Source organism: Capra hircus, chromosome 26 (assembly GCF_001704415.2).
Source record: "Capra hircus breed San Clemente chromosome 26, ASM170441v1, whole genome shotgun sequence".
Classification (NCBI taxonomy): Eukaryota; Metazoa; Chordata; class Mammalia; order Artiodactyla; family Bovidae; genus Capra; species Capra hircus.
In genome coordinates this window covers 15543516-15552039 of record NC_030833.1, presented here as the reverse complement: position 1 = coordinate 15552039, position 8524 = coordinate 15543516, and positions in this window count along the sequence as shown.

Genomic DNA, 8524 nt, shown 5'->3' with positions numbered 1-8524 from the left:
CCATTACTTTGGCCACCTCATGCAAAGAGTTGACTCATTGGAAAAGACTCTGATGCTGGGAGGGATTGGGGGCAGGAGGAAAAGGGGACGACAGAGGATGAGATGGCTGGATGGCATCACCGACTCGATGGATGTGAGTCTGAGTGAACTCCGGGAGTTGGTGATGGACAGGGAGGCCTGGCGTGCTGCAATTCATGGGGTTGCAAAGAGTCAGACACGACTGAGCAACTGAACTAAACTGAACTAAAGCTGAAATTATCATGTCAAAAGCGCCTTTAATGCACTTAACCTACCCAAAACAGCATTGCTAAGCTTCACCCACCGCAAGTGCACAGAACTCTCACATGAGCCTGCAGTTGGGCAAAATCATCTAACGCAGAACCTATTTTAAAATGAAGTGTTGAATAGTTCATGTAATTTTTTGAATGTTTGCATATGTGCTAATTCACTCAGTTGCGTCTGACTCTTTGAGACCCCATGAACTGTATGTAGCCTGCCAGATTCCTTTGTTCATGGAATTCTCCAGCCAAGAATACTCGAGTGGGTAGCCATTCCTTCTTCACAGGAGCTTCCCAATCCAGGGATTGAATCCAGGTCTCCTGGAATGCAGGCAGATTCTGTACTGTCTGAGCCACCTGGGAAGCACCCACCCCTCCCCTCTTTTAAATACTGTATTGTAAGCGAAAAACAGCATGGTTGTCTGGGAACAGCAGCTTTGTCAGCGTGTAGGCTGTTTGTTCACCCTCGTGATTGTGAGGCATCTGCCCAGCACCATGAGGCAGTATCACATGGAATATTACTAGCCCAGGAAAAGATTAACATTCAAAAATTGAAGTTTGGGGGTTTTTACAATGGCTTTCACACCAAATGAAGATGAAAAATCTCAAGTTGAACTATGGCTAAGTCTGGGGCCATCTAGATATGGGTCACAACTCATAGGCAGGTCATTTGGTCTAGTTGGAACCATATGATTCTTCTGGTCTTAGCTGGGCTCATGCAGGATTTTATTATATGCAGTGGGATTGCATATGAATAGAAAACTGCTTTTCTAGAGCCATCACCTAAATTCTTCCTGGTCCACAGGAGGAAAGTGGAAGATTCAGCTCATCTAGTCCCAGAGTATCTGAAACACAAGGGGGAGATGGATCATAGCATTAGTTAACACTGTTGCCTCCTATGAAATAAATTTCTATGAAATACAGTAGGGTAATTGTTGGGGGAATAGCTATTCTACGTTACTGTTAACCAGACCTGCTTTGTTATCTACCATCCTATATATAAAGGATGGATTGGAAATACTTCTTTTCTTCTCATTTGAATCCTTGCTATAGCTTATCCAGAGCATACCAGGAAGTTAAGAGACTTAAAAGGACTTGACCATGCACCTTTACACCCGATGGTTGCCATTTCCAGTATAGGACCTTCTGTTAAGAATCTCTGGTAATTGAAGTTTGTTCTATCATAGCTTCTCAATGGCTTGTGGATGAGCTAAAACCAATTCTCTGTTATGTTTCCCAGAAAAACTACATCGCCTCAACGTGTATAGGCTTTCATAAGAACTTCTGGGTAGTAAATAATCACAAACAAATGAAATACAAAATACCTGCCAAGATTTTGTTATGACAAGTGAAATAAAAATCAGAAGGGGCTATTAGGATCTCATTAAAATTTAAAGCTTGGCTAGTATTTCTCATTCTCTCAAAGAAGCTAGTTGAAATGAACCTCCAGGGGAAGGCCAAGTTTGGCAGTCAGAGCTGGTCCTGAGAGAGCTTTCACTTAGTTAGCTGATGTGACCACATTGCAAGGGCTGTATTGACCCAGATCCTGAAGGATACCTCAAAGGCTTAATCACAGCTTTACCAACCAGAGTTCAGTTATTGCTGTGGAACTAGTGGAAGCCACATAATGTAGCCTTTTATTGTGTAACTGGTCAAAAAGCTAAAGTTTTATAAATGCCTGGGTAAGATTTCTCGTCGGTAGACTTCATCAAGAACTATACCTTTCTAAGTACCAACTATATACTATATACCAACTATATACTATATACCAACTATATACTAACAATACCTTTCTAAAGTTTACCTTTAAACTTCACCAACCTCACAGGTGAGAGACTTCTTGTCTCTCTCATCTGCTGATTCTTTCTTTTGGTTCCATTCTACTGTTGAGTCCTTCTAATGAATTTCTAATTTGGTTATTGAATTTTCAACTCCAGAATTTCCATTTGGTCCTTTTTTAAAGTAAATTGTTATTTCATTATTGATATTCTCTATTTGATATAATACTGCCATCCTTTACTTCCTTAAGCATGGTTTCCTTTAGTTTTGTGAACACATTTACAATGGCTATTTTGAAATCTTTTCTCTTTTATAGTTAAAGGACATCTAGACACTTTCATAGGTATTTTCTGTCACCTAGTGTCTTTTTTTTTTTTAGTGTTCAGGCCATTCTTTCCTCTATCTGTGTATGTCTCATACATTTTTTTTTTTTTTTTTTTAGTGTTCAGGCCGTTCTTTCCTTTTTTTTTTTTTCAGTGTTCAGGCCGTTCTTTCCTCTATCTGTGTATGTCTCATACATTTTGTTGGAAAGAAGACATTTTAGGTAATATGTCACAGCCACTCTGGTTATTGGTCCCTCCCTGGGACTTGTTGCTATTATCTTTATTTGTTGAGTGATTGGCTGGATTATTTTAGTAACTCTGAGGGTAAAGAGTGCCTGCAGTGCAGGAGACCTGGGTTCAATCCCTGGGTTGGGAAGATCCCCTGGAGAAGAAAAGGGCAACCTACTCCAGTATCCTTGCCTGGAAAATTCCATGGACGAAGGAGCCTGGCAGGCTACAGTCCGTGGGGTCACAAAGAGTCAGACATGACTGAGCAACTTCACTTTCACTTCATCTCCGCTCCCCAAAATGTGAAGCTGCCAACATTACTTGTCAGAGGGCGTGGCTTAGAGTAGGCCCAGTCACCCGGGGATGGCAGTAAATTTGACAGGGTCGCTTTTGACTGTCTCTCTCCCTGACCATACTCAGCTGTTAAATTACACTAATTGCCATCTGATTATTCTACTTTTTCAACATTGCCCTGAGGGCTTAAACTGATAAACTCAATCAAATCCAAGCTCTCTGGAGGGATAATTCCCACAGTCTGGGTTTTGGATTTGTTCTGACCCTTGGGGGGCTCCTCCCTGGTGTCTCTTTCCCTGGGTCTCTCCAGCAGACTTACTGGCCTACAATTTAGCCTGTATCTCCAAGGAACCCATCCGTCTCCTCTCATATGCCTTTTATCACAAATTCCACAGTTTTTGAGAGTGCTCTTAGACTTCACACTCCGTTGCTGACAAAGCCAGTTACTTTGGGGAGAGATTAGGAGTTCTGTTTCTTCCCCCAAGCAAAGTCTCTGCTCTACAGTTGTGGAACGGGGTGAGGGAACAAAGGTGTGATTCTGTCTGAGTGACAACCCTATTTTAGGAGCCAAGTACTTGGTGGGCGGATGGAATGGGGAGGCAACAGACTGATAACTTCTCAACTTGCTGCTCCTGACATGGAACCATCGCCTTGTGAGCCAGCACAAGGGTGACTAGGACTCAGTATTCTTTTTTTTTTTACACTGGCGCATAATTGCTTTACAATGTTATTAGTTTCTGCTATATAATGAAGTGAATGAGCCATAAACATACATAAATCCCCTCCCTCGTGAACCACCCCCCCAAGCCATGCCACTTCTCTAGGTCAGCACAGAGCACTGAGCAGAGCTCCCTGCCCTATACAGCAGCTTCCCATTAGCTCTGTTTTACACATGTATTTTTAGCAATCCTACTCTCGCAATTTGTCCCACCCTCCCCTCCCCGCTCCCCCACCCTGTGAGAAGGAAATGGCAACCCGCTCCAGTATTCTATTCTTGCCTGGAGAATCCCATGGACAGAGGTGCCTGGCAGAGGTGCCTGCTCATGGGATCGCAAGAGTCGGGCACGACTCGGTGCTATCTTTCGCCTTCCCACACTGTGCCCACGTGTTTGTTCTCTATGTCTTGCATCTCTATTTCTGCCCTGCAGCCTCATTTCTACCGTCTTTCTTGATTCCATACATATGCTTTAATATACTGTATTTATTTTTCTTTTTCTGACTTATTACACTCTGTATGATAGACTCTAGGTCCATCCACATCACTATAAATGACTCAGTTTTGTTCATTTTGGGGGCTGAATAAACACTTCACTGTATATACGCCCCACATTTTCTTCATCCACCTATCTGTTGATGGACATCTAGGCTGTCTCCCTGTCCTGGCCACTGTGAGTAGTGCTGCGATGGACACTGGGGAACATGTGTCCCTTTGAATTATGGTTTTCTCAGCATATATACGGGTTTCTATTGTGGCTCAGCTGGGAAAGAATCCACCTGCAATGTGGGAGACCTGGGTTTGATCCCTGGGTTGGGAAGATCCCCTGGAGAAAGGAAAGGCTTACCCACTCCAGTATTCTGGCCTGGAGAATTCCATGAACTTTATAGTCCTTGGGGTTGCAAAAAGTCGGACAAGACTGAGCCACTTTCACTTCAGGATATATGCTCAGTAGTGAGACTGCTGGGTCACATAGTAATTCTATTTTTAGTTTTTTAAGAAGCCTCCTCACTGTTCTGAGTGGGTGTATTAATTTACATTCCCACCAATAGCGCAAGAGGGTTCCCCTTTCTCCACATTCTCTCCAGTATTTATTGTTTTTAGATTTTTTTGATGATGGCCAGGATCCAGTATTCTTACTGGTGCCTTGATCAAGGTAGAGATTTCATCCTTTGAGAGCAGGCCGGGTGAAAGGAGAAAGCCGCTACTTCTTAGTTACATTAGTTATTGATTTTCAACTTAATCATGTTATAGAGAAAACATGCTTTGCATGATAACAGTTATATGGAAGTTTTTGAGACTCGTCTTACAGCTAGAATGATCATATAATGCAATGTACACACAGGGACAATTTTATCTGGAGTAACTGCCAAACTGAATAGATGGGAAGACAAGATGTATAAACTGGTACTGTCCTAGAAACCAGAATGTGTGTTATCCTATTTACGGCTGAGTATGTGATGAAATTTTTAAGTATTTCATGGGCGTTTGAGAAGAATATTTGCTTAGTTCAGTCTTCTTTGCATGTCCATTAGACCAGACTTGATTATTTTCAAACGTTCTTCATCTTTACTGAATTTTTGCTTGTTTAATCTCTCAGTTGCCAGAAGATGTGTCAAAATATTCCAAATGATTATAAATATATCTAGTCATCCTTGTAGACTGTCAATATTTGTATCACATTTTGAAGATAGGATGCATATCTTTAAAACAATCTGTATAGGTTTCTTTGTGTTTTACTTTTATAATTTTCAAGACCTTAACCTCCACTAACGATTTTTTCTCAAAATCCAAAATGGACAATCTGCTACTAATACAACTACATCAATTTTCTTTTAAAATTTCTTCTTTATTTTTTTGGCTGTGCTGAGTGTTTGCTGCTGGCTGTGGCCTTTTCTTTATTTGCGGCAGGTGGGGGCTACTCTTCGTTGTGGTGCGAGGGCTTCTCAATACAGTGGCCCTTCTTGTTGCAGAGCTCCAGCTCTACAGCACGAGGGCTTCAGCGGCTCGTGGGCTCTACAGCACAGGTTCAGTAGTTATGGCGCGCAGGCTTTGTTGCCCCAAGTCATGTGGGATTTTCCCGGACCAGGGATCCAACCCCTGTCCCCTGCATTGACAGGTGGATTCTTAACCACTGGACAATAAGGGAAGTCCCTCAACTTTCTTCCAGTAGAGACTTGGTTAGAATTTAAACCTTGGGATACTACCATTAACAGTATTATTATTATTATCATCATTATTCTGAACAATCAATGTTTCAATTTAAGCATATTCTTTCCTCTACTCCTCCTTTATTCTCAGATCTTCCATGTGGAAAATTTCAAAGAACACATAACTGTATAATGAAGCCTAATGTACTCTGGCTTTTTAAATATTTACTCTTTATCTTTGGTGTATTAAAGTTTCATATGTGTGTGTTTCTTTTTATATATTTGTGGGGATCACTGTGATTTATTGTTTTACCTCTTCAAATATTACTTTTGCTCCATTCCTTTTAACTCTAATTCTGGAACTTAACAAAGATCCAGATTTCTCAACTTCAGCAGTAGTGTCACAATTCTTTGTGGTGCAAGGCTATCCAAAATATTTAGGCTGTCTAAGACTGCAGCCATGAAATTAAAATCTGCTTGCTCCCTGGAAGGAAAGCTTTGACAAATCTAGACAGCATATTTCAAAGGAGAGACATTTGCCGACAAAGGTCCATCTAATCAAAGCTATGGTTTTTCCACTAGTTATGTATGGATGTGAGAGTTGGACCATAAAGAAAGCTGAGCACCAAAGCATTGATGCTTTTGAACTGTGGTATTGGCGAAGACTCTTGAGAGTCCCTTGGACCGCAAGGAGATCAAACCAGTCAATCCTAAAAGCAATCAGTCCTAAATATTCATTGGAAGGACTGATGATGAAGCTGAAGCTCCAATAAGTTTTCCATCTGATGCAAAAAACTGACTCATTGGAATAGACCCTGATGTTGGGAAAGATTGAAGGCGGGAGAAGAAGTGGGTGACAGAGGATGAGATGGTTGGATGGCATCACCCACTTGATGGACATAAATTTGAGGAAGCTCTGGGAGTTGGTGATGGACAGGGAATCCTGGCCTGTTCAGTCCATGGGGTCGAAAAGAGTCGAACACAACTGAGCAACCGCACTGAACTGAATGGACCTGCACCCATGACCTCTAGCTACTAGATACTAATAACTCATACCCTCTACCCTCTGCCAGTTGTTACAACTAAGAATTTCTTCTGGAAGCCCAAACTACCCCTGGTTGAGAATTGCTGACTTAGACATATATTAATATTAAACAGTTTAATTTATCTTTCCTATTTCTTAATGTCTTGTTCATGCATTCTAAATCTTTGTTATTTCTCGACAGTAATTTGGATAATTTCTTCACTACCACTTTCTTAAGCTATATTGTCATTTCTTATAGTGTTCAGTCGTTTCGGTCATGTCCGACTCTTTCTGACACTATGGACTGTAGCCCACCAGGCTCCTCTGTCCATGGGATTCTCCAGGCAAGAATACTGGAGTGGGTTGCCACGCCCTCCTCCAGGGGATCTTCCTGACTCGGGGATCGAACCACATCTGCCTGCGTCTCCTGCATTGCAGGTGGATTCTTTAGCCACCGAGTCACCTGGGAAGCCCCATAGTTTCCTTATCTCTGCTTATATTCAATATTATATTTTACATCTATGAACATAATTCTCTTAGGTTCTGTCTCTGATAATTTTAGTATTCAAAATTGATACAGATTTTTTTTTATTTTTATTTTTTTGCCAATCATCACTTTTCTTCCCTCGTTTCTGTGTATGCTGAGCAAATGAGGTGTTCATTTTCCTTGGGACTTTATATGTGGGGATTTCTTATCTGTGGAATAAAGGTGGCTTCCTTTAGTGAGGGTTTAATTTGGCTTCAGCGGTATGCCTAGAATCACCACTAATCTAGGGTCACTTAAATTGTGGGGTTGAGGATTTTCAGAATCCAGGTCACACGAATTTTGACTGCAGACCTGAGCGTGGACTTGCTTGTGGGTATCAGTTCTCAGGAACTCTTTGTTTCAAAGTTCAAGGTAACATTTCCAGGAATGCCATTGGTAGTAGGGAGTATAGTAGAGTTACTTTTCATTCAGCCTTACGTGCAACTTGCGGGTCCTGGGATCCTAGTTTTATTAGTTAGTGTCTCCTATTCAACTCCCTCCCAGGTGGACCCTGCCCTCTTCTGTACCCTGTGAAAAATCTAAGCTCACTATATTCAATTCTGCAAATGCCCCCAGAGTGAGTGAAAGCTGTTCAGTTTTCTATTTACCTCTTGGGTTCATACCTTTGCTTGTTTTATTATTATTATTATTATTTTGTCTTCATGCTCCTTATTTTCTTGCAAGCTCATCATGCATTTCAGAAGGTGTTTACAGTTTTTCTTTTTGCTAACCTTTCCAACTATTTTCAATGGGAAAATTGGTCAAGGTACCTCGTTTGTTATTTTGCTGGAAATAAATATCAAGTTCCCTGTTTTTTTTCTTTCCCTGGTTACAGACCAATTAGTTTATTAGGCATGACACTTATAACTATACATGTTTTATCCACAGTGCACAGCCAGCCTGAATTTCTTAGGTTGGTGTTTTACAGGAGGTGCAGATGGAAAAATGAGTCAGGAGTACTATTAGATGGCTGTTTTCACAGACCTTTCTCTCCTTGTTGATTCCCTGGCTACAACCAATTATAGGCCAATATGTGTGAACCTAGCAAACTCTTGTTACTGAAGCTTGTCCAGACCCTGCACTGGGATACCACTGAGCGTATCACTGTCACAGCTCCAAATGGTTGCCAGACTGATCAGTTAATAATTTCCAGCACCAAGGAAATAATTTCCGCATCTTTTAAACTTGTTCCTTAGTGATTGAGGGC